At 43.6% G+C, this 26,751-nt stretch overlaps 1 protein-coding gene across 1 annotated transcript in view; it reads left to right on the forward strand.

Annotated features, from left to right (window-relative positions):
• LOC126419232 (nucleoredoxin-like) overlaps positions 1 to 26,751 on the forward strand; it is a 228,185-nt gene that overhangs the window by 29,562 nt on the left and 171,872 nt on the right. The gene's annotated exons all lie outside the window — the stretch shown is intronic.

The raw sequence follows: 26,751 nt of genomic DNA on the forward strand, positions 1-26,751 counted from the left end.
ACGTTAACTATGAGTCCTAGAGAATAAAAATTATCTTCTTGTAGGAAATTTAATGGAGTTAAATTTTGTACCGGGAAACGTTTTCACTGGAGGCAACAGCTCTTGAGTTATTCAAGAAAAAAGTGTTTCAAGGTCACTTTTTTAGGTTTTTCTAGAATAATTCGAAAACTACGGCCTCTGACGAAAAAGTATCCCAGCGCAATATTTAACTACATTAAACACACTACAAAAAAATGTTGTTCATTTCGTCTGTAGGACTAATAGTTTGCGCTCAGCAAGCGAAGAATACGGCCATCTTGCGCGTGGTATTTGAAGACATTGCTGTTAAAACCCATATGTGGGGGCAGCCGAATTATCCTCCATATGCAAATAGTCAGAAACATTGCGAAAAGCTTGTAAGGATGTTGCAGGGGAGATTGTGCTGAGCAATAATTCGTACGAAAAAAATTCGATGCGTTGCGCCGTTTCCGAGTTGTTTAGCATTGAAGCTTAACCAATCAGGCGGTCATACACGTAAATTCAAGGAGACTCCCTGAGGCAGTATGGCCAAACTTCTTGTTCACTTGATTTCCTCAAACCGAGTAAAGTTAGCTTTTTCTCACCTAGCACATTTTAACTGGTAATGGGCATTTGAAAAAGTGGTTACTCACGGACCCCACACGTCTGTGTATTGCCGCTTTTGAGTGCGTGCAAGTACTTGATTTTGCGCTCGAAACGATCTGATTGGCTAACTTCAGTGATAAATAAATCGTAAATGGCACAACGTATCGATTTTTTTTCTGAGTGCAAGCTTCCCTAAAACACCTTACAAGCTTTCCATGTTGTTGCTGACCACCATGCACATATAATCAACATATCAGCTGTCGTGTCGGCCGCTCTGGCCGACCGGTTCTAGGCACTTCAGTCTGGAAACGCGAGACTGCTATGGTCGCAGGTTCGAATCCTGCTTCGGGCATGGATGTGTGTGATGTCCTTAGGTTAGTTAGGTTTAAGTAGTTCTACGTTCTAGGGGACTGATGACCTCAGATGTTGAGTCCCATATTGCTCAGAGCCATTTGAACCATTTTCAGTTGTCGTTTAGTGGTCTTCTGAAAATAAATTAAGCTGCATTACTTCAGCCTCCGTAGCTGAGTGGTCAGCCTTGTGGAATGCCACGCGAGGGGCCCGGGTCGGAGACTTTCTCGGCTCGAAGGCTGGGAGTTGCGTTGTGTTCTTCATGATTTCACACCATCGACGCACAAGTCGCACGTGGTGTCAACTAAAATGGCTTGCATCACGTGGCCGGGCTCCTCGCCTAGCCACAGGCATCGTTAATCACTTGAGAAGCAGGTAACACGTAAATTTAATATCCAGCTCTATACACTTTTATTGGCTTCGTAAACATTAGACAACGTGTGTATCCTCAAAAGCGGACGACAGGTTCAAAGGGTTCAAATGGCTCTAAGTACTATAGGACTTAACATCTGAGGTCATCAGTCTCCAACACTTAGAAGTACTTAAACCTAGCTAAACTAAGGACACCACAGACATACATGCCCGAGGCAGAATTCGAACCTGCGACCGCAGCAGCAGCGCGGTTCCGGACTGAGCGCCTAGAACCGCTCGCCTACAGCGGCCGGCTCAGACGACAGGGGACAGACTCTTTACATGATTACAGTTCCATGTCAAGGACAATTAGATTTCTTTTTTTCTTTTAGTTACAGTGCTTAACGTCGAATAGTTAACACTTTTAACTCTTTGGCAAAGTAATCAGATGCTCGAACTGCTTTGTACATGGGAGCTAGATTCTGTAAAGATGCGCTATGAAAACCAGAGTTGGGCAACAGTCGCCTGCAGGTTCTCCTCGCTGTCGGCGGCCGTCGCTTCAGGAGTCACAGCGGACGGGGCGGCTCTCCGGTCGCTGCAGCAGAGACTCTTATCGTCCACGTGTTGCCTCGTCGTTGATCTCGACATGAAACAAAGAAAACGAACACTGATGCAACAAGCAGTGGCAATAAGATACAAATTAGATATGCGAACGCTAAACAATTGCCTTTACTTGCATTAAATTTAACCAACGGAAAAATGTCTCTGTTGGAACACAGAAAATGTGAATATGTTCCTGTTTATTTAAAACACTAGCTGAAAAATGTGGTACCAACTGCCTCATTTTAACGTCCTCACTATCTTTCAAAGTTTTCCCAAAAATTTCGGCATGAGAATATACTCGCTCCTTTTTTTTGACGTACAACACACCTGAAACTTCCACAAGCTCCCCTGACTGTAACTCACTGACGCCGACCGCTGTAAATCGCTCATACCCGTCCGCTCCCAGCTGCCCTGTCTCGGTCGCAGGTTCGAATCCTGCCTCATGCATAGATGCGTGTGATGTCCTTAGGTTAGTTAGGTTTAAGTAGTTCTAAGTTCTAGGCGACTGATGACCTCAGAAGTTAAGTCGCATAGTGCTCAGAGCCATTTGAACCACTTTTTTACACTGCCATTATCTCCTTCGTTCTTTCTATAACACAAACATTGTCTACTATCTTCCAGTACTTACAACTTTTCCGTCTCTTTGCCAGCCTGTTTTGAAGGTGTCGAGGATGACAGAATGAGGCAGATATTACCCTGTTTTTCAGTCACAGACTTTTAAAGAAACAGAAAGATATTTGCATTTTTTGTACTCCGGTAGGACCATTTTTCTGCTGGTTCCCTCCTTATCCCTGCTGCAGCAGGGCATGTAACTAATATGAAACGGCATGTACTGGTCAGTAAAAAGTAGTTTAAGCTACTTATGTTGAATTAAAAAAACGCAAAACTATTTTTACGCCTCTGACCGGATTTTACGTGCAAAATAATTTTGAGGTGCTTCAGTATTACAACAAGGGGTTCCCAGGTACTAAAGGAGATACTTTATACCATATTTGTCTGTGCTACGTCACTTTATAAACTACGTTTTCGCCTCACACGAGATTTTAATGCGTATTTTACATGTGCAAGTAGGATAACTTTGAACCTATTGTACCCTGGAAAAGAATAAAGATAACAGTAAAATTTTCAAGTTTTTTCGTGATTGGGATCTTAGGAATATATCGTAAAAATTTGAGCCATTTGGTTCGCATAGCCGTCCTGGAATCAGCGACTCGGTTTTGGTACCCAAAAACCATGATTTTCGGGTTTTCTCAGGAAACGGCTATAAACTAAACGGAGTCTCCATAGGACCCTGAAGGCAGCAGACCGCATCGAATGCCAAAAATTATCAATCTGTATGCTCCATTTGCCTAACCAGGATGTAGTGTGTAGTATTGTAACATTCACCCTCTACTGTAGGATAGTTAGAGCAACACGATCCTTCTGCTGGGTATAGAAATGGTCCGTATCCCTAAGTCTACCCAAAATACTTGGCTCTACCTATTCATCACCAATAGACCGAAGGTATGAGCACCCGAAAATCCCGTTTTTATGCGTGGCGTTTTGGAACATGCTGTCGCATGCTGTCGCATGCATATCGGTTACGTAGCCTTTTCATCTGTATTCCCCAAGATGGAGTGACAGCTTGCGATGTTCTGCTACACCACGACAGGCGAACGTGAATGACCACGACTACAGAAATTCCAAGGCGCATCGGCAAAAAAAAAAAAAAAGTTGGAGCGGAGCTAGTGTATCAGTATGGACAAGCATAGCAGACTTCCTGTTTCGTCATTGCATGTCTGGCGAGCAGGAACCCTGATTCGTACCGTGGTGTGCCTTCCACCTACAGAAATCTTCCCTCGGCGCAACGAGCTGAAGCAGCGATTCACCCGAGTAATCACTCGCAGCGCCGGTTATTACAATTCTAGACTTAATTCCGAGCCGTGATTAAAACGTTTGCGAGCCGCGATAATGAGCGCGCGAAAAAGTTCCGCCAGCCGCCATCGGCTGATTCTTGCGGACGCAGCGGAACTTGAAATAAAAAGTGCCAGTGAGAGTGGGCGGGGTGGAGAGGGGGTGGCGGAACGGACGCCCCCGTGCGACTCTGCCCGGCTGCCGCGCCCCTTGCCTCCGCCCCACAGCCTTTAATCACGTCGCTCTCCCAGCCTTTTAACCCGGCAAGCACCTGGCTTGCGGCTTCCCTCCAAAAGCCCGCGCCACAGCGTTTCATGTTTGCGACGCGGCAGTCGGCAGAAAGGACTGCGTAGAGCATTGAGCGCGGAAAGCCCGAGCGCCGCCCCAGATACCGGGGGCCGTCCGATGCCGGCCGTGGAAGCGCCGGATCGCCCAGTCTACCTCTGAGCTAGGAATGGCAAAAACCGACCGGTTAATACCGGTAACGATTGTTTAGTTTTGAATTACCGGTATTTCTCGGTATTTGTTTAATCTCTGTTACAACAGGTGTCTTTATTTGTTTTTGCTGTGTCGTCTGAAAAAGACACCCCAGGGCAAAAGCACCACAGGCGCAAAGATGCGAGCTGGTGCCAGTGCCATGGACACGGCCACGGTCGGCGCTGAGGATGAAGATATAGACTTCGCCTCGGCCAATTTCTGGACGAGTGCAATCCGCCAGTGACCGGACGACAATGGAGAAAAGCCTAGTCGGAAGAAAGCTCTCGCCACCTGGTTATAGCTCACCATCCAGGGCTGACTTAGACAGGGAACGTCCTTTAGGGAACTCTTAGAAGTGAACAGGCAGTTGTAAATTGCGTTTGCTGTGTACTGTGAAGTATACCACTGAGGGCGTTTTTTGTGTTATACAGAGTGAGCACAGTCTTGCCATGATTATAAAAATTTATTACAGAATAGCCGTTTGACATAATAATTTCCATTTGATGCCGTTACATACGTTAGTGTTACTAGATTTCTTTTTTTTGACCACTTACGTTAGTAAACCTCAACGTGTGTTCCCTTGGTAGCTCGGAGAATGTCGACGCGATACTCCAGTTCCCGCCAGGTGTTTCGTGAGATCTGTCACAGTACCCACAGCAGCTTGTATCCTAGCCTTCAGTTCGTCGACGTCAACAGCTGGTGTGACGAAGACTCTGCCCTTGATATAGCCCCAGAAAAAAAAATTCAAGGGGCGTAATGTCTGGAGAGGGGAGTAATGTGCGGATCGGTGGATTGGAACGAACGGTCCAACACCCTGGCCACCCCGCTGTTCAGACATTACCCCCGTTGACTTTTTTTTCCTTGGGCTATATCGAGCACAGAGTCTTCGTCACACCAGTTGTTGACGTCGACGAACTGAAGGCTTGGAGACAAGCTGCTGTGGGTACTGTGACAGAACACATGTTACGAAACACTTGGCGGGAACTGGAGTACCGCCTCGACATTCTCCGGGCTACCAGGTAAGTGGAAAAAAGTAGTAACACTTAGCTATGTAACGGCATCAAATGTAACTTATTGTGTCAAACGGTTATTCTGTTATAAATTTTTATAATCAGGGCAAGACTTTGTGCTCAACCTGTATTACATGCAGTGTTGCAGACTTCAGTATTCAAAAAGTCCCAAAGATAAGTAAACCTTTTTAACTCATTTGTGTCACGTTGATACTAATTTGTTGGAGTGTTGTAGAACCTTCGTACCCTGTTACCTGACCCTGGGGTCGGTGTAATAGTGGTAGGGAGGAATTGTCTTAACGGCGTACTGCACCAGAAGCCGTTTCAAGAACTCACAAACTCGGCACACCTTAACAACAGTGGCAACTCGGCGTCCCCAGCAGTGGCGGCGAGGCCTTTATAAAAAATTTTTACTGACAATAGCGCAAAAGAACCGAAATTGTAGCAGTGCTAGGACTTTTCGCTTTTAAATTGACCTTTTTTACATAATTTTTATTCGCAAAATTAGCATTGGTTTGAAATATTGTGTTATTATAGAAAATGGGTAAACAGATCAGTGCCATTGTAATAACAATGGCGACAGAAACGAGCAATAAACAGATGGCATCAGAATTGGTACAGCATTGACGTGACAATGTTGCTGTTGCCGTGTGTCGTGGCTTGAGGTACGTGTCTACGCTGTTTTGCAAGGCTTGCGGCCGCCTCGTCTACACGGTAGTTTTTCGCTGTCGTCGCCGGGGATCAGTAGTATTGCGGAATGGCAACAACGGAAATATTTTTACGAAGTGATATAGCAGTAAAGTATAGTGCTTTCTTTGCTTTAGAAGTTTAAATTTTTGTCTTCAGTTTCTATGAAATGGAAATGCCGTGTGGCTAGGGCATCCCGTCGGGTAGGCCGTTGGCTTGGTGCAAGGTTTTCGAGTTGACGCCACGTCGGCGACTTGCGTGTCGATGGGGATGAAATGATCATGATAAGGACAACACAACACCCAGTCCCTGAGCGGATAAAATCTCCGACCCAGCCGGGAATCGAAACCGGGCCGTTAGGTATGACATTCCGTCGCGCTGACCATTCAGCTTCCAGGGGAGGACTTCTACGAAATAATAAAAGATAAGGAAATTAAAAACTTAAAAACAACCCATTCATAGTATAGAATCAAAATGGAAAGTAGATGGTCTGCTGCCCGCGTCTACATAAATGCCTTTATCTGCTTGTAGCCCTTAAAAATGGACAAATTAGCACGGAAAACAGATGACAAAGGTTTTGTAAGTATCGTGACGTTTCATAATGTAAAAAATTGGAGAAACCAACGTTGGATTCTCCAGTATAGATTTTTCTGTACGTTATGACGCGGTGCGATACTTAACAAGACTTTTATGTCAACTGACTCTGGCCGCGGAATCCTACGCAGTCACATTACGAGAAACCCAGTGCTTAAACCTCAGTTCTCACTCTTTAGCTCTCACTATTCGTAATGCTCACATAATGGTATGATCCCCGCTTACAATATGATTTTTGATCAGAGTTTAAAAATATTAGAATCAATAGGAGATTACGGCTGAGTTTTTGTACTCCTGAATGAGATTTTCACCCTGGCAGATTAAAACTGTGTGCCGGACCGAGACTCGAACTCAGTTTTAATCTGCCAGGAAGTTTCATATCAGCGCACACTCCACTGCAGAGTGAAAATCTCATTCTGGAAACATCCCCAAGATTGTGGCTAAGCCATGTCTCCGCAATACCCTTTCTTTCAGGAGTGCTAGTTCTGCAAGGTCCGCAGGAGAGCTTCTGTAAAGTTTGGAAGGTAGGAGACGAGGTACTGGCAGAAGTGAAGCTATGAGGACGAGGCAGGAGTCGCGCTTGGGTACCTCAGTTGGCAGAGCACTTCCCCGCGGAATGCAAAGGTCCCGAGTTCGAGTCTCGGTCCGGCGCACAGTTTTAATCTGCCAGGAAGTTTCAGCTTTTGTACTGTTCAGCCATTTACCACTTTTCGAGAAATGCAGCGAACGGTGATCGGACACATTTCTTTTAATTTTTCTATTTAATTTACTGTATGGATTTCATTTATCTTGAAACAGAGAATCAAATTGCCGTCAGCCTTTGTTCACATTCTGCGTTTTTCACAGGAAATAATAGGAATAAAAAAACAGGCCCCATTCGCGAGAGTTCGGCCGCTGTATTACAAGTCATTTTTAGGTGACACCAGGTCGGCGACTTGCGAGTCAATGATGATGAAAATGATGATGAAGGACACACAACACCCAGTCCCCTGTCGGGAATCGAACCCGGCGCCCCTGCGTGGTAGTCGGTAACGAAAATCGATTATTTCAGAAACGGGTTATTTTGAGTGGTCTTAACAGTCGGGTAGAACTGGCAAAAAAAAAAAAAAATCCGAAAACCGGCTGTTTTAGGGATATCCGCGATCCCTACCTCTGACCAGTTGTCACCTGTTCAGCAGCAGCGCCCTGTGTGGATTCCGAGTCGATCGTGGCGGTGTCCTTCACCCTTTGTCCACACGCCGGTGCCAACGCTGCCACCAGCATTGGCGAATAATTATGGGACTGCTGAGTCCTGAAGGACAGGTTGCGTCCAATGCATTTGCGGTTTTGAACGTGAGTAATTATTTCCTGTCATTGCGAAACAAAGAAAGGACATGTAAAAGAAGATCGTGAACAATGACTGTGACACATACATACTAAAATACGACCTATTGTGTGACATTCAGAATAAGAACACATGACCTGGAACATTCAGTTTTAAGATCAGTCTTCGAGTGGTTTAATACACACTTCACTATTGGGTTGGAGCTCAAGTTCTTACCGTTTCTCCCTAAGATTAATAAACACAACACATAAACATAACAGAGACTTTAATCACCAATATAATATTCACTTTCACTATCTACAACATTCTGCCAACGCTCGGGTAACTTTTCGATTACGCGGCTGTAGAAATCACTAGATTTTCAGACGAAGAGCTCGCCGAGCCACGTTCGGAGCGCATGTTCACCTGAAAAGGAAGTTCCCTGAACGTCGTTCGATAGAGAGCGGAGAAGGTGAAAATGTCAGAGCGCAAGATCGGGTGAATAAGGTAGACGCGGAATGACTTCCATCCAAAGTCGGCGCTAAATCCGATTACATCCTGCACATGCAGAAGCAGCATGGCAGCAGGACAAGGGAATGTTTTCTTTGGAACGCAACGGTCTGGTCGTGCTGCACATAAACGACGTAATAACGTGCCTCAAAAGGATCTTAGCTGCTCATTTCACTGTACAAAACTGTACTTTTTTTCAGCTTCTGCTCAAAATTTATGAAAACTGATGTATAATTCGTGTTTTTACTTGAAAGGGAATTCTATTTTTTTTAAGACCCGAAAATGATAGCAAAGTCTGTTGAAACCGGTTGTCTTAAATAAAGTAATATTTTATGCGATTTAGACTGCTGAATGTTTTTTAACAAGTAAAAGAGATCGAGTCTCTAAAAACGAGAAAATTCAGTCAAAATGAATATAGTAACATGAATGTTTACGGCATTTAGCTAATGTATAACTTTTTCTGATTTTGCGGATTATCCGGATTTTCGACTATCCGGATGACCTATGGTCCTACCAAATTGGGGTAAGCGAAGTTCCACTGTAACTGCAAGGATTGCTCCCCACAGAGCGCTATTGTACACGGGTAGAGCCAAACAGGCGTATCTTTGAATCCCACGGCGGTCGTAACTGCGGCCTGAATCGGTGTGTCCGCCTGCCACGCACCGCTGTGGGCATCGCCGATGCAGACCGCGTAACCTCTCGGGTCCACTGTTGCGTCACCGTGCAGCGAGGTTTGTGGTAAAACGACGCAAATAGTGGTAAAAGATAGAATCATTTAAAACGCCAAATATCATTCATTAATTTCAAGTATTAAACTTTTAAGCTGTGTTGAACACAGAGTACAAACTGTACGACCGTGTGTTTACCGCCAGGCACGATGAAAATTCTGGTCTATGGTACCCCTTAATGCTAACACAGATCGTAAAACTATCACATGGGTGCTATTTGTCTTATGGGCTAAATGTGCGACACACCACAACAAACTCCATGGTTCGGGTATGATTCAGTCCTTGGTACATACTTTTTTAATATAGATACAGTTGACTGTTAATAATTCCAGAATCAAGAGACGTAACAAAAAGAATAATTGAGAGCTCAACGATTGTTATAGAATCAGGAAAAAGTCGAAGTAAGTTATAAGTTAAAAATAGCACTGTACGAGGGGGCACCCAAAAAAACCGGAGTAAGATTGCCAGGGGCGGAGCTTGAGTAATTCGCATTTCTCCCGCTAGATGTCTATAGCGCAACTCATTGCCAGTTCAGTGCCGCCTGTGTTGTCGACCTGGCTTGTTCTGCTCATCTGCTGTGATCGGTTTTTGCTAGCGCTGTTTTGTTCTTGTTTCGTTTTTTATGATGGCAAGTTTAAGTGAACAAAGTGTAGCTGTGAAATTTTGTTTTCTACTTGGCAAAAATGTTGCCGAACCTGTTTTAATGTAGAAAACAGCTTACCAAGATGACGCTATGGGAAAAACTCAACGTGTACGAGTGGTTTGCTCGATTTAAGCCGGCCGAAGTGGCCGTGCGGTTAAAGGCGCTGCAGTCTGGAACCGCAAGACCGCTACGGTCGCAGGTTCGAATCCTGCCTCGGGCATGGATATTTGTGATGTCCTTAGGTTAGTTAGGTTTAACTAGTTCTAAGTTCTAGGGGACTAATGACCTCAGCAGTTGAGTCCCATAGTGCTCAGAGCCATTTGAACCATTTGCTCGATTTAAAAATAGCGACATGTCGATTGATGACAAATCTCGGTCTGGACGTCCATCAACTGTCCGAATCGACGAAAATATTGAAAGAATTCGAGAGCTTGCCCTCACAGACCGTCGACAGACAATTGATCAACTGTCAGAGATTAAAAGTTATCTTAGAGTTCGGTTCAGCGAATTTTAACGGAAGATGGGGAATGAAAACGGTTGCTGCCAGGTTTACTCCCCGAGTTCTGACTGACAATCGAAAGCAACGTCGAGTTGACACATGTCGTGGTTTGAAACAACAGCTTGAAACTGATCCATATCTTCTGTCAAAGGTCATTACTGGTGATGAGTCTAAGCAAGGGAAGACGTCATCGTCACCTCGTCCAAAAAAAGTCGTTAAGTCAAATCAAACATCAGAACAATGTTGATTTGCTTTTTTGATGCCAAGTGCGTACTTATTCGGAGTGTGTTCCCCCAAGTCGGCCGTCAGTCAAACCTTTTATTTGATAGCTTTAAGAAGATTGCGCAACAGTGTTCGTCCAAAAAAGACCGATTTGTGGCAGGAAGAATATTGGTTCTTCCACTATGACAACACGCCAGTACACACAGCCATCTCTCTTAGATAGTTTCTGGCTAAAAATGGCACGGTTCTGCTGCCCCGCGCACATGCGACTTTTTCTTATTTCCACGCATGAAAAGGGACACCGATTTGACAACTCTGAACAACCCCGCGCGGTTTTATTTTAGTTATTTAACATTTCAAAAGTAAAGGCAGATACGAATTTCCGACATTATACGAGTATAATAAAACATCATTTTCATTAATTTTTTGGTACTGAACGAAGTTTCATCAACGCTCGGTTTTTCTCCACAAATCTTTTTAAGAAAGAAATTATTTCCTCTTTTACAGTTAGTGAGCCGCCACTCACTAAAGGCAAACCACTAAACGTCGAGACTAATAGCGAATGACTTAGCATGTTCTATAACGGCAGTAACCACCTACCCCCTATTCTTTAAAGAATCCAACAGCTTCAGATGTCCGACCACTTCACAAGTGAGTTTGTTGTTGTTCTGGTCTTCAGTCGTGAGACTGCTTTGATGCAGCTCTCCATGCTACTCTATCCTGTGCAAGCTTCTTCATCTCCCAGTACCTACTGCAACCTACATCCTTCTGAATCTGCTTAGTGTATTCATCTCTTGGTCTCGCTCTATGATTTTTACCCTCCACGCTGCCCTCCAGTACTAAATTGGTGATCCCTTGATGCCTCAGAACATATCCTGTCAACCGATCCCTTCTTCTAGTCAAGTTGTGCCACAAACTCCTCTTCTCCCCAATTCTATTCAATACCTCCTCATTAGTTATGTCATCTACCCATCTAATCTTCAGCATTCTTCTTAGCACCACATTTCGAAAGCTTCTATTCTCTTCTTGTCCAAACTATTCATCGTCCACGTTTCACTTCCATACATGGCTACACTCCATACAAATACTTTCAGAAACGACTTCCTGACACTTAAATCTATACTCGATGTTAACAAACTTCTATTCTTCAGAAACGCTTTCCTTGCCATTGCCAGTCTACATTTTATATCCTCTCTACTTCGACCATCATCAGTTATTTTGCTCCCCAAATAGCTAAACTCCTTTACTACTTTAAGTGTCTCATTTCCTAATCTAATTCCCTCAGCATCACCCGATTTAATTCGACTACATTCCATTATCCTCGTTTTGCTTCTGTTGATGTTCATCTTATATCCTCCTTTCAAGACACTGTCCATTCCGTTCAACTGCTCTTCCAAGTCCTTTGTCGTCTCTGACAGAATTACAATGTCATCGGCGAACCTCAAAGTTTTACTTCTTCTCCATGGATTTTAATACCTACTCCGAATTTTTCTTTTGTTTCCTTCACAGCTTGCTCAATATACAGATTGAATAACATCGGGGAGAGGCTACAACTCTGTCTCACTCCCTTCCCAACCACTGCTTCCCTTTCATGCCCCTCGACTCTTATAACTGCCATCTGATTCTGTACAAATAGCCTTTCGCTCCCTGTATTTTACTCCTGCCATCTTTAGAATTTGAAAGAGACTATTCCAGTCAACTTTGTCAAAAGCTTTCTCTAAGTTTACAAGTGCTAGGAACGTAGGTTTGCCTTTCCTTAATCTTTCTTCTAAGATAAGTCGTTAGGTCAGTATTGCCTCACGTGGTGCAATATTTCTACGGAATCCAAACTAATCTTCCCCGAGGTCCGCTTCTACCAGTTTTTCCATTCGTCTGTAAAGAATTCGCGTTCGTATTTTGCAGCTGTGGCTTATTAAACTGATAGTTCGGTAATTTTGACATCTGTCAACACCTGCTTTCTTTGGGATTGGAATTATTATATTCTTCTTGAAGTCTGAGGGTATTTCGTCGGTCTCATACATCTTGTTCATCAGATGGTAGAGTTTTGTCAGGACTGGCTGTCCCAAGGCTGTCAGTAGTTCTAATGGAATGTTGGCTACTCCCGGGGCCTTGTTTCGACTCAGGTCTTTCAGTCCTCTGTCAAACTCTTCACGCAGTATCATATCTCCCATTTCATCTTCATCTACATCCTCTTCCATTTCCATAATACTGTCCTCAAGAACATCGCCCTTGTATAGACCCTCTATATACTCCTTCCACCTTTCTGCTTTCCCTTCTTTGCTTAGAACTGGGTTTCCACTTGAGCTCTTGATATTCATACAAGTGGTTCTCTTTTCCCCAAAGGTCTCTTTAATTTTCCTGTAGGCATTATCTATCTTATCCCTAGTGAGATAAGCCTCTACATCCTTACATTTGTCCTCTAGCCATCCCTGCTTAGCCATTTTGCACTTCCTGTCGATCTCATTTTTGAGACTTTTGTATTCCTTTTTGCCTGTTTCGTTTACTGCATTTTTATATTTTCTCCTTTCATCAATTAAATTCAATATTTCTTCTGTTACCCAAGGATTTATATTAGCCCTCGTCTTTTTACCTATTTGATCCTCTGCTGCCTTCACTATTTCATCCCTCAAAGCTACCCATTCTTCTTCTACTGTATTTCTTTCCTCCATTCCTGTCATTTTTTCCCTTATGCTCTCCCTGAAACTGTTTACAACCTCTGGTTTAGTCAGTTTATCCAGGTCCCATCTCCATAAATTCCCACCTTTTTGAAGTTTCTTCAGCTTTGATCTACAGTTCATAACCAATAGATTGTGGTCAGAGTCCACATCTGCCCCTGTAAATGTCCTACAATTTAAAACCTGGTTCCTAAATCTCTGTCTTACCATTATATAATCTATCTGAAACCTGTCAGTATCTCCAGGGTTCTTCCATGTATACAACCTTCTTTTATGATTCTTGAACCAAGTGTTAACTATGATTAAGTCATGCTCTTTCATTTCTTCCCCCCAATCCATATTCACCTACTACGTTTCCTTCTCTTCCTTTTCCTACTACCGAATTCCAGTCACCCATGACTATTAAATTTTCGTCTGCCTTCACTGTTTGAATAATTTCTTTTATCTCCTCATACATTTCTTCAATTTCTTCTTCATCTGCAGAGCTAGTTGGCATATAAACTTGTACTACTGTAGTAGGCGTGTGCTTCGTGTCTATCTTGGCCACAATAATGCGTTCACTATGCTGTTTGTAGTAGCTTACCCGCACTCCTATTTTTTTATTGATTATTAAACCTACTCCTGCATTACCCCTATTTTATTTTATATTTATAACCCTGTATTCACCTGTCCAAAAGTCTTGTTCCTCCTGCCACCGAACTTCACAAATTCCCGCCATATCTAACTTTAATCTATCCATTTCCCTTTTTAAATTTTCTAATCTACCTGCCTATTACGGGATCTGACATTCCACGCTCCGATCCGTAGAACGCCAGCTTTCTTTCTCCTGATAACGACGTCCTCTTGAGTAGTCCCTGCCCAGAGATCCGAATGGGGGACTATTTTACCTCCGGAATATTTTACCCAGGAGGACGCCATCATCATTTAATCATACAGTAAAGCTGCATGCCCTCGGGAAAAATTAAGGCTGTAGTTTCCCCTTGCTTTCAGCCGGTCGCAGTACCAACACAGCAAGGTCGTTTTGCTTTGTGTTACAAGGCCAGATCAGTCAATCATCCAGACTGTTGCCCCTGCAACTACTGAAAAGGCTGCTGCCCTTCTTCACGAACCACACGTTTGTCTCGCCTCTCAACAGATACCCCTCTGTTGTGGTTGCACCTACGGTACGGCCATCTGCATCGTTGAGGCACGCAAGCCTACCCACCAACGGCAAGTTCCATGGTTCATAAGGGGGACAAGTGAGTTAATGTGCTAAATGTTCCACGTTAATCTTTATAGTTGAAGTCCAAAAGTGCAATTATTTTGGTGTCATTAGTTTCGCATTTTTCACCGATGAATTAATGAAAAAGTTCAGAAAAATTTGAAATTATGTTTCAAGCTTCATGAAAGTCGCTAAGTACTATCATTACGAAACACTGTATGTGTTTAGCCTGTGTAATTTGCGCTCCATTTTAAGAAAATATACTTTTTCACGCTTCTTCTAAACTATACATTGCGCAGTAATATAATTTTTCCGGTTCATTCGGTAGTACATGTGGATAATGTCTGCATAATGTGTTGCGAATACAGCTAGCAGTAAAGAAGTGGTACATTAAATTCCGTGTCCTATGTTGAAATGCATGAACCGCCCAAATGTATTAAGCGATAAACTTCTTTTCTTTTCATTATTCTGCGAGACGTATCAACGAGAAAACGTTTCAAAAAGGTGGTAAATTACCTGTATGTGTAAAGTTTCTTGGGCGACGCTAAGTGTTCTCATTCTGAAATACTGGATGAAAATATTTGGGGTTATTTGCGCATAGTGAGTTACAATAGCATAGTGAGTTTCACTAGCATAGTGAGTTACACTAGCACAGTGAATTACACTAGCAAAGGACTGCCACAGGATCAGTCTTGGCTTCCTTAGTATTCAATATCTATACTGCAGAGCTTCATGACCTCTTCGCCACTAACATACAACCATTACAATACTGAGAGGACGTATGCATATATTCTGAAGACTGTACTCGTCAGTCCTGTCGCCTGAAAATGCACACCATTCTCATATGTTTGCACAAATGGTGCACAGAAAGTGGCCTCGAAATCTCTGATAGAAAGTCTACTGTAACGATTTTCAGTTGCCACAGCATTCTACTTCCCCAGACAATGCAACTAGGACAACATAATTTTACAGTTGCGGAAGCAACACAATATCTTGGGATGACTATCGACGATAAACTAAAATGGCCTCGTCACATACGATATATCTTTACTAGATGTGAGAAAGCATCCAATGTCATCAGAGTTACGACTGGAATTTGGTGGGGCTCTGATCAGCGGCCAGCGATGACTTTATACCGGCCTCTACTAAAGTTACACTTTGTCCATGGACACATGTGCTATGGAGCAGTGTCAGACAGAACGCTCCAAAGACTTAGCGCTATGTAAGACAAAGCCTTCCTGGAGGGTGGGGAGGGAGGGTGGAGGAGGAGTGGGAGTTCACGTCAGCCCCAACCGATGCATTAGTGAGTGAAGCGAATAAACCACAGTTAAAGCTGCGACGAATATTCCCCTGCAGGAAATTCCTCCTGCTGTTCTTTTTCGACGAATAGGATCCCCTTGGTGAGAAAATCCGGAAATTAACATCCTACTGTGTGAGCGGACGATATTGGATAAATGAGCAACTTCCATCCACCGCAGCTCAATATATGGAGATGCAGTCATTCAAGAGCAAGATGTGCAAAAGCCTTATTATACTGCACTACAACAGGCCATATGATAGTCGACTCTGCAGACTGATGCCAGGACCAATTTAATGCCTGAAAACCAGGACGCGACTAACGCAACGCCCATGGAATTCCTGTCTCCGTACAATGACACGTGCGTGAGCGACGCGTTTAGTGCTGCTGGATACTCCACTATTATGACGACCGGGCTGTTCATACACACGCTGGGATACTAGGAACATAACAAGTAAGTGTCCTAGCAAAGCAGGCGTCTCAACATGGAGCTATTAAATATGATAAACTCCCTCTCACAGTTATGATACCCACACTCAGAAAGCAAATGCCTCAGACTGGAAAGAGGAATGGCCAAGGACATCTCAGATCAAACGCAGCCACTACGTACTAATTCATCCCACGATTCCAAGAGTACCGCGGTATACACACATCAAAAAAAGTTTTGTATCACCCCGGTTCCCAGGACTTCTGAAGACAGACAGACGTTGATTATGGACATTGTATCACAGGCACAGTCCCTTTGACTGTTCAGAGATGTCACTAAACCCAAAGAGGTGAACAGACATGCATGAGCAGCGCCTATTAGACGGGGTGTGTCGGACAGCCGATCAGTTCCAGTCATTCCATGAGGTAGGAGGTACAGGGCTCGTGTTGTCTGTAGTTCAACCATGCCTAGAGGGTCAATACTGCGGTTCTATGGCGTCCGCATTGTTACTTTGTGCCAGGGAGGGCTCTCAACAAGGGAGGTGGCCAGGCGTCTCGGAGTGAACCAAAGAGATGTTATTTGGACATTAGGAGATAGAGAGAGTTGAACTGTCGATGACATGTCTCGCTCAGGCCGCCCAAGGGCTACTACTGCAGTTGATGACCGCTACCAACGGATTATGGCTCGGAGGAACCCTGACAGCAACGGCACCATGTTGAACAATGTTTTTCGTGCAGCCACAGAACGTCGTGGTACGACTCAAACTGTGCGCAATAGGCTGCATGATGCACAACTTCACTCCCGACGTCCATGGCGAGGTCCATCTTTGCAACCACGACACCATGCATCGCGGTACAGTTGGGCCCAAAAACATGCCGAATGAACCGCTCAGGATTGGCATCACGTTCTCTTCGCCGATGAGTGTCGCATATGCCTTCAACCGGACAATCCTCGGAGACGTGTTTGTAGACAACCCGGTCAGGCTGAACGCCTTAGACACTGTCCAGCGAGTGCAGCAAAGTGGAAGTTACCCTCCTGTTTTGGTGTGGCATTATGCGTGGCCGACGTAAGCCTCTGATGTTCATGGAAGGCGCCATAACGGCTGTACGATACGTGAATGCCATCCTCCGACCGACAGTGCAACCATATCGTCGGCATATTGGCTTGGCATTCGTCTTCATGGACAACAATTCGTGCCCCCATCGTGCACATCTTGTGAATGACTTCCTTCAGGATAGCGACATCGCTCGACTCGAGTGGCCAGCATGTCCTCCAGACATGAACCCTGTCGAACATGCCTTGGATATATTAATAAGGGCTGTTTATGGACGACGTGACCCACCAGCTACTCCGAGGGATCTACGCCGAATCGCCGTTGAGGAGAGGGACAATCTGGACCAACAGTGCCTTGATGAGCCTGTGGATAGTATACCACCACGAATACAGGCATGCATCCATGCAAGAGAACATGCTACTAGGAATTAAAGGTACCGGGGTGTACAGCAATCTGGACCACCAACTGTGAAAATCTGACTGTATGGTGGTTCAACATACAGTGTGTGGTTTTCATGAGCAATAAAAAGGGCAGAAATGATGTTTATGTTGATCTCTATTTTAATTTTCTGTAAGGGTCCGGAACTCTCGGAACCGAGGTGATGCAAAACTTTTTTTGATATTGTAATAAAACACAAACATCGATGAGCTTTACGGTTGAAACTTAGTCGTTGTACGTTCAACAGATACTTCTATCGGCTCAACCGAAGCGTCACCCTTCTATGTGTTTGCAGAGAGGAAGAAGATCCAAAACATATATTACAACAGTGTCGTGGGAACACGTATCACAGCAATGTGCTGTAAGTAATTTTCAGACGCTTGATCATTAGTTCCGAAGAGCCTCCAAACCTTGTTAGCATCCGATGATACTGCAACGTATTAAATACTGTACGAGTTTGTTCCTAGTACCAACATCGCGACATTGCTCCTTGCTGTGCTAATCTAATGCTCGTGGTAAATAGAATGCCAGGAGAAGACAAAAGCCTAATTAACTGATTATATTCCCACAGGCAGTTTAGCAGGATGTTGAACGCTTAGCTTATACATGAATGTCATTATGTTCCTCCTACATATATATGTGTTTGAATACTGTTGTATCTATACCTATAATACCCAAGTATGGTTATTGCATACTGTTCCAGATGGTGTTTATAGACCTGCATGCGCACATACAAAAGCACAGTATATTGTAATTTTAGATGCATAGTCATTAATATGGACTGAACTGGGAATATCCCAAATCTGTACCAATGGCGATTTACAGTTTTTCATTGTGTTACCAGAATTTTTTTTACAGTATATTACCTCTGTGTATCCCGTGTTACATTTTCGTCTTGTTTACTCGTTCCACAATACTGTGGATGTAAAATTTGTTTTATGACGGAACCTGTTCTTTGACAGTAACTTCGTACCAGGGTACATAGAGCACGAATTAAACTACTTGTACATTCTGCATTTTCGAAACAAATTGTAGATTAAAATTTCATGTGTGTAGATGACTGTATGTGCGTTTGCCGGAAGCCAAAAAATTAAAAACAAAAGAACAATAATGCGTGACACAGCGAGAAGATACGACTCCGGTCATAGGTGCTCTCTTTCCCTTTCTAACGTAACTAGACATGCACATCGATTTCACGTATCGGTTACGGGTAATATTGTCGAAGAAAAATGGATTTCTAGATTTTGGGCGGTAAAGGAAATAAACTTGCTAGATATTGATGACTAGGATGCGTATTAGGGCTTCAGCCATCCAAATCGGCAGTGTTTTTATTTTATTTCACGGCGTTTGTAAATCACCACATCAGCTGCTGTTTAAAAATGCTTTAATTTTCACAGCCGACTGCATTCATCGAACACCATCGATTTATAGCACATTAAGTATAAAATAAAATATTTAAGAATCTTTCATCAGACTTGAATAATTAATACTACAGATTTATTTTTGTACAATAATTCTGCTCAGTCACATTCGGCATGCTTGGAGCTGCGAATAACGTTATAGGACAGGAAGGAGTGAAGGAAGCGTTACAAACGCCAGTCAGGAACGAGTTTTTCTTGGACTGGTATGAAACAGATATACTGTGGTCTTCAGATGTACACACAAATGAATCATAGTAACCGAACGACAACTGCACAGAAAAGGTGGCAAAGAGTTGTTAAATCATCCAACGTGGACAGAAGAACAAATCCGGCAGGCACTACTCGAACAACTGAATAAAAAGCTACTTGCAGGTAACAAGAATCATTAGAAAATTAAATGAGCGAGACACACACACACACACACACACACACACACACACACAGGCCGGAAAGAAATGATACGGCTGCAGTGGAAAACTTTGCCGTTACCTGAGCGACGGGTTGGCTGACCTTGGGCCATGGTGATAATCGCACATTGTGCTACAATCTTTGAATTCGGCAAGGGCTTATCGAGATTCGCGAGTAATAAAAACGAACTAAATGACTTATGTTCGAAATAGTCGCTTTCCATGTTCTATTGAGGCCTCATCACGCAGAAAAACCAACACGGTGCCGTAACTGCTGCTGATGGCAGATTATCCCAATCGCTGAAGCGCGGATTGTCTTCTCAAAGTTCAGTTAAAAAGTGAGATTGGCTGTTCTCCTTGGGTTCCGTTTAGAATATCGTACCACGAGAAAAAAATGTTGACTGCCGAAAATGTAACTGCTTTTTGTGACAAACGCAAATGGGTATCTTCCCAGTAAGTTCTGAAGGAGTCGCCTTGTGATGTTAGGCTGCCAAAACGTGGCGACAATTTACCACCAGTTTCACCTGGCAATGATATCGCTGCTACTCACAAAGATTTTGTTTCAACGGATATCGCCATCCCGGAAATAATACCGTTACTTATTGATTGCAAAAGTTGGGGAAAGATACGGCTGTATCTAAGGAACATATTTATATTATGGTCATTTTTCTTTTCTCTCAGGAACATGCAAAAAATTAGTATTCAGATTCACTATTCAATAACTAACTCTGTTTTGCTGTAATTTTACCTTTGCTTCTTTCTGTGTAAACGTTAGTATAAGCCTGACGTTAAACCTCTGCGAAATGTGGCAACACACTTGTGGAGTGTTTTGTCAGTAATCAAAACTGTTTCAGTAGCAGCAGTCACCAATACTGCCACGGTGGAGCGGTAGTCGGTCCACTCATGCACCGATTTTATTATGAACTGGTATCCTGCATTAATTAGTATCTGATGAGCCCCAATAGACCAGCTGTAGTAAGAGTGCGATAAGCTAGCCGGCGGTCGGCAGGTACTTACCGTTAATATTCGGCACCATTTGGAACACTTTGTATCGACTGTTCTGTTTCAGATTGAATGCCGGCCATTTTTTTTTTTTTCAATTTTTAAATTAAAGACACTAGCCAACATTAAACTGTGTCGCTAACCTTGTATGAAAGCCTGAAACTACTACTTCTGGACCATATATACAAATTCTTACATATTTCTTACACATAGTATATTTTCTTGTGTGAAACACTTTTAATAAGACTTACTGTACATGGCTATTTTGCGCTCGCTGCACTGGTTTGGAGTGTCTTATCTTGAAGCCTTTGGTGTTTACCTGCTATTTCTAAATAAAAAAAAAAAGCCCCATCTCGTGGTCGTGCGGTAGCGTTCTCGCTTCCCACGCCCGGGTTCCCGGGTTCGATTCCCGGCGGGGTCAGGGATTTTCTCTGCTTCGTGATGGCTGGGTGTTGTGTGCTGTCCTTAGGTTAGTTAGGTTTAAGTAGTTCTAAGTTCTAGGGGACTGATGACCATAGCTGTTAAGTCCCATAGTGCTCAGAGCCATTTACTCTAAAAAAAAGTGTTTCGTGATTCAGAAAATGAAGGAACACCAAAAAAGAACGCAACGTTTCAACGAGCGTTCTACGAAATCAAAATGAGAAAAACTCACTTGAAGTTTGGTACAGTTATTCTTGCACGAATTCAGGCTCAGCATCCGAATCGTCGATTGCGTCAGCCTCAGTATCATTGTCGACAAAATCTTCCTTCAACTCACGCAAAGATTAGTCGTCCGTTAAGCTACGTGAAGCCGTGTCTTTCGATTGTTTACGTATTGAACAACAGCTGCCGCCCGCTAGCAGTTTGCGTTTGTAGAACAACGGTTGTTTTCTTCCTCGCAATACAATGAGGACCGGTGGAACCCATCGATGTACGTGGTTCCGTATTTGAAAGCGGGAGAAATTGTACTCAGTCACATCTTGGATTTCGGAATCAGCAGTCCCGTGACCTGACGGGGTCGGCAGTCAGTAACTATGCTTATATTTGAATGCATTATGCAACATGAGACACAATCACAAATGTTTATTAAATGATTTGAGTGTTATTTTGATTCTACTCGTTGCGTTGCATTACAACAGTCTTAATTTAATTTCATATTTCTATCTACAAGTATATACCGTATTTGAAGATGACCTTCTCTGTAATGCGCGTTCACGAATGCATGTTACTTCCGTCTGAAATTTATACCGTAAGAACTGATCGTTCGAGGTACACACGCCAGTGAGTTGTCAGCATTACAAGACATACAAGGAAACTTTCCTCCTCTGACATCCTCTAATCTCGTAGTGGCTACGCTTTTTAATCATCTGCCCCTGAGATAAGCGGCCAAAATTATTTAGCTCACGGGCGAATTCACCAACGCCAGTTAAAATGAAGCACATCTTTCGATATTACTCTCTCTGTAAGTATTTTTGTTTTTTGTTACTGAGCATAAAACTACGCTCTTAAGAAACTCTTTAACGGTAGCTGATGTTTTTGAATTCGCCTGATATTTGCTAAATGCATATTATTATAATGTACGACAGAGAACCGCAGGGCGCACGAATACTCGATTGGGGCCGTAGATTGACGACCACTGATCTAGCCTCATACCATCAACTACAGAACTATTAATGCAACGTAATAGCAAAATCGTCGGCTTAATGTTTCGTTACCACGTATAAATCTCTTCAGGTAATATGACTGCATTATGCACTCCACCCTCTAGTGAAAGAATCAGACATCAGTTGGTAACATCGCACGTAATGCACATACTATGACTAGTATCTAGGCTGTTTCATAGTGGCTTGCTTTTTTTTACAGCGGTTTGCTTACCAATTCTGTTTCACTCTGGCTCACATGTCTGCACATAAATCTGTTTCTACCAGTCTTAATGTTGTCGTTCCTACATCAGACAGTATGTATTTCAGTAATACAGTGAACTGCTATTCCAGACATCCGGGCCTATTATTGACCTACTCTCAAGTGCATCTCTCGGCCTCTCCTGAAGCAGATAGCCGGGTTGGTTTCTTAAATGCCTGGCCCCCTCCCCCACTTCCACCTCTTGCTAGATATGAATAAGTACCTCGTCTCTATGATGACTTATCTAATGACTCGCAGCCTGAGGGCTATGGGACAGCAATTAGCGAAAAGCTCTCCATCCCACTTGGACAGGTTCCCTTTAGAGCGAATTCTCATTAGATTTTTCGGGAGCACGGACTAATTTGCGTGGCTGTTGACCTTGGGACAAGAGTTGTTGAAGGTGGGAGACGGAGGGCCTCTAGGTTCTAGGAAGAGAAATTACAAGGAAGGGAAAGATTATTAAGCGCAAAAGAGGAATTTAAAAATCACAGTGGGGAGTAAGTTGAGTGCGAAAAGTTGTAGCTGCTTGTTTGTCACTCACTTATTTTTCTTCTTAGCGAATTTCATGTGCTTCTCTAGTTATTTATTCCAGTATTTGGAATTTTCCTAATGTTGCCGCCACAGTAGTCAGGTGACCTAAGAGAGGAAAGCCGCCTGCGGCAGCTGTCTGTGATCTGCTTAACCTTTGTTCTGCGCGTTATCGTATTGTAACTGTGCGTGCGTCGTGTCTTCCGAGACGAAGAGCGGAGACCAGCCCGATATTTGCCTAAATGTGGGTGGAAAATCGCCTAAAAACCTCACACGGACTAACCAGTGCTTCAGATAAAACGGTCGTTAATCCACCCTGACCCGCCTGTCTACGTGTTAATCCCTTATTGACAACCATCTGTTCATGTGGTCTACTCGCTGAGCCCGTGCGCTGCTTTCACTGGATGCATGCGACGCATACTGTGCCTGTGGTTCGGGAAGAGAGGCAGATTTTCTGCAGTTCCGGGGCAACAGTATGGGCGAAACGTTAGCCAACATGGCCCTGTGCTGGTACTGTGAACCGCGAAAAGCAAGGGGACACCACAGGTGTTACATTTCCCGAAGACATGCAGCTTTACTGCACGAGTTAATAATGATGGCATCCTGTTGCGTAACGCGTTACGGAGGCAAAATAGTCTCCCATTCGGATCTACCTGCGGCGAATACTCACAAGTATACTGAGGCAAAATAGTCTCCCATTCGGATCTACATTTGGCGACTACTCAGAAGGATATTGTCATCCTGAGAAACAAGACGACAAGCACTTAACAGAAACAAAATATAAGCTGCCGCAAAACCAAAGAGAGTGTGATAAATCCAGTCGGGAAGAGAAGAAATTTTTAACACTGTTCGGCTTAAAAGAAACTTCGGGCAGTGGCACACAGCGCGTTTATTAAGCATAATATTCTGGCTGCACAGAATGCAATACTCGAATCCAAGTCTGAAAGTAGTCGATTATGGGTTGTTGTTGTGCGAATCCGATCAGCACAGAACAATCGCAAAATGTAAGTCTGTAGGAATTGTCAGCGTTAGAAACAAAAGCCGGAACGCAGGCTCTGAGCATCGAACGTGAGCAACACATCCTCCACTAGGCGTGCTAACGTCTTTATTCTGAGTCGGAAGTGGCGTCACGTGATCCTGCGGAAAGCACTGCGAACATGCGACTCGAAAGAGACCAACGGCAAAAAATTAAAAATAAAATAAAGAAATGGCGTCGCAGATGATCAGCCATTCACTTGCGATTCCACCTACGCTCACTTTCTGTCTGTATGTAGGCTCCCTATAAACGCAGCAATTTGCCCACCACTGGTGATCCGACGGTATGTAGCGGTGTCCAAATCGCTGGGTACAGCAGAAGAGTGCGAGTGATAGGACAAGCCTGAGACATCAAGTCATCAGCTTGGTAGTGGAGGGAAGTGTGGGGGGTAAAAATCGTAGAGGGAGACCAAGGCTCCAATAGAGTGAGGGCAGGTTGAAGTGGATGCAGGCTGTAGTAGTTAGGCGCAGATGACGAGGCTTGCAGAGGATAAAGTCGGCGTAGACGGTTGCATCAGACAAGCCTTCAGGCTGACGACCTCAACAACATGCTCTCGCAAGCGGAAGTCGATTGTCATAATGTGGCTTGTATCCTATCCCCGATGTTATTCAGTCTGTACGTTAAGCAAACTGTGAAGGAAGGCCGGCGGGAAATTGCAGATGCAATTGAAATTCTAGGAGAAGAAATATAAAAAATCTTACATTTTTTGAGAACATAATTCCGTCAGAGACGGCAAAGAATTCGGAAGGGAAGTTAAACGGAATGCATAGTGTTTTGAAAAGAGATTGTAAGATGAATATCAACAAAAGTGAAACGAGATTAGTGAAATGTAGTCTAGTTATAGCAGGCACTGCTGAGGGAATTAGATTAGGAATTGATGCACCATAAGTAGTAGAAGAGTTTTGCTATTTAGGCAGCAAAATAAATGAAGATGACAGAAGCAGAGAGGACGTAAATTGTAGAATGGCAATGGCAAGAAAAGCATTCCTGAAAAAGACGAATCTGTTAAGATCAAATATAAATTCAAGTGTCACGAAGTCTGTTCTGAAGCTATTTGTTTGGAGTGTAGCCGTCTGTAGAAGTTAAGTGCGGACGATAAAGACTTCAAGACTTCAGACAAGAAGAGGATACAAGATTTTGAAATGTGTTACAGAACTGTACTGAACATAAAATGGGTAGATCGAGTAACTAATGAGAAGAATCAAATTGGGTGAAATGGTGTAACAAGACATTGTCAAAGGACTGAAAACCATGAAAATGACAGGACATTGGTTTTGCGTTCCGGAGGACAGCGGTCTCCTTCCGGTCATCCAGATTTATGTTTTCGTGGTTTCACTAAATCGCTGAAGCTAAATCTCGGAATGGTTCCTTCAAAAACGATACGTCCTATTTCCCTGCCTGTCCTGCACCCAGCCCGAATTTGCGTTTCATCTTGAATGACCTCGTCGTTGATTAGGCTTGAGACCGGGTCTCCTTTCGTTTTTCCAGTCTGTGGCCAGTTGTGACCGACTTTCGTGAGGTGCTAGTTGAACATTTCTGGAGGATGACCTTTGCTGAGTTTAGAAGCTGTGGAGAGGAAGATGTGGCAAAATAGGGCAGTAAGGCCCTCCGTGGGGATCGGATAGCACAAACGGTAACGCACTGCTCGCGAAATACAGCTATACTCGTTCGAGCCTAGATAACAAATACAATTAAAGTTTGTCGCAATGTTCATTAAGGAGACCTGTTCAGAAAGTAAGGGAACATTGCGAATTCCACGACAACAGAGATATTTACTGTTATGTGATGGAGTTGTCAGTACTGTCTCGCTCATTACCTCCTTTGCAAACACGTTTTTTAGAGTGTTAGTAACTCGTTTAGTATTTTTATTTGTATGCACCGTGTGTAACCGCTAGTGCAGTATCATTAAATGTGCCTATGGCATCACTGGGCGGGAGTCCCCTTCTGAGGTGTTCGGCCGACTGGTGGAAGTCTGTTTATCATTTGACGCCACTTATCCGCTTGGCCATCGATGATGAGGATTTAATTATGGTGAGGTCAACACGCACAGCAGTACCGTGCAGAGAAAAACGCCAACACGGCAGGGAATTGAACTCTTCCACGAACGAGAGTCAGCAACGCCAACCAAAAGACCACGAGCTGCTAACGCCACAGTACTGCCGCGGGGAATTCAGTGTCTGCCACGACTGCAAGTAAACAAAGTATTTATTACGTCAGATTATGTTTTGAAGGTAATAATTATAATTTTATAAATACCGTCCTGTTTAAAGGCTTGTGAGCTACATTGTATAATATATAAAAAAGGTATCGTTTGTTTTTTAATTGACTCCGCTTTGAGCAGACGGTTCTTTCTTCCCGTCTTCGCCGACTCGCGCACAGCCGCCTTCCGTTCTCAAAGCGTTGTTCCCCCTACCCGCAGTCGGTACTCGCTTATATCCCGAGCCGGCCCAAGCCCCTAGACAAACCTCTGTACTAGGAAATTGATCGTACACATGTCAGAGATACTAGTGGCGCCTCTCCCACCACAGCTCAGCACTACTGTTAAGTTTTAACACACAGAGCAAAATCAGTAAATCCGTATATTGTAGCCAAGTACATTCAATTGTTTGCATTTGTAAACATAGGGTCGCGGCTCTTAATTCTGTCACTGACGTAAACTTTCCAAAACATATCTTTCACTGACTTTAAACAAAAAACTAACAGTGCCATGTGCTGGTACTTTGGTGAACTACAAAACTAACGGCGCAGTTTATTGGTTCGTTGGTGTACTATGCCTGATGATTAAACACACGATCTATTAAGTCGAGCAGATTTTAACTTACAATATATTTGTTTCTTGTGTCCCGATTTTCATGAAATGAATCCTATATGTTGCCCCAAGTTACACGCAAACCACCTGGGAAAATCCCG

This window comes from Schistocerca serialis, chromosome 9 (assembly GCF_023864345.2).
Source record: "Schistocerca serialis cubense isolate TAMUIC-IGC-003099 chromosome 9, iqSchSeri2.2, whole genome shotgun sequence".
Classification (NCBI taxonomy): Eukaryota; Metazoa; Arthropoda; class Insecta; order Orthoptera; family Acrididae; genus Schistocerca; species Schistocerca serialis.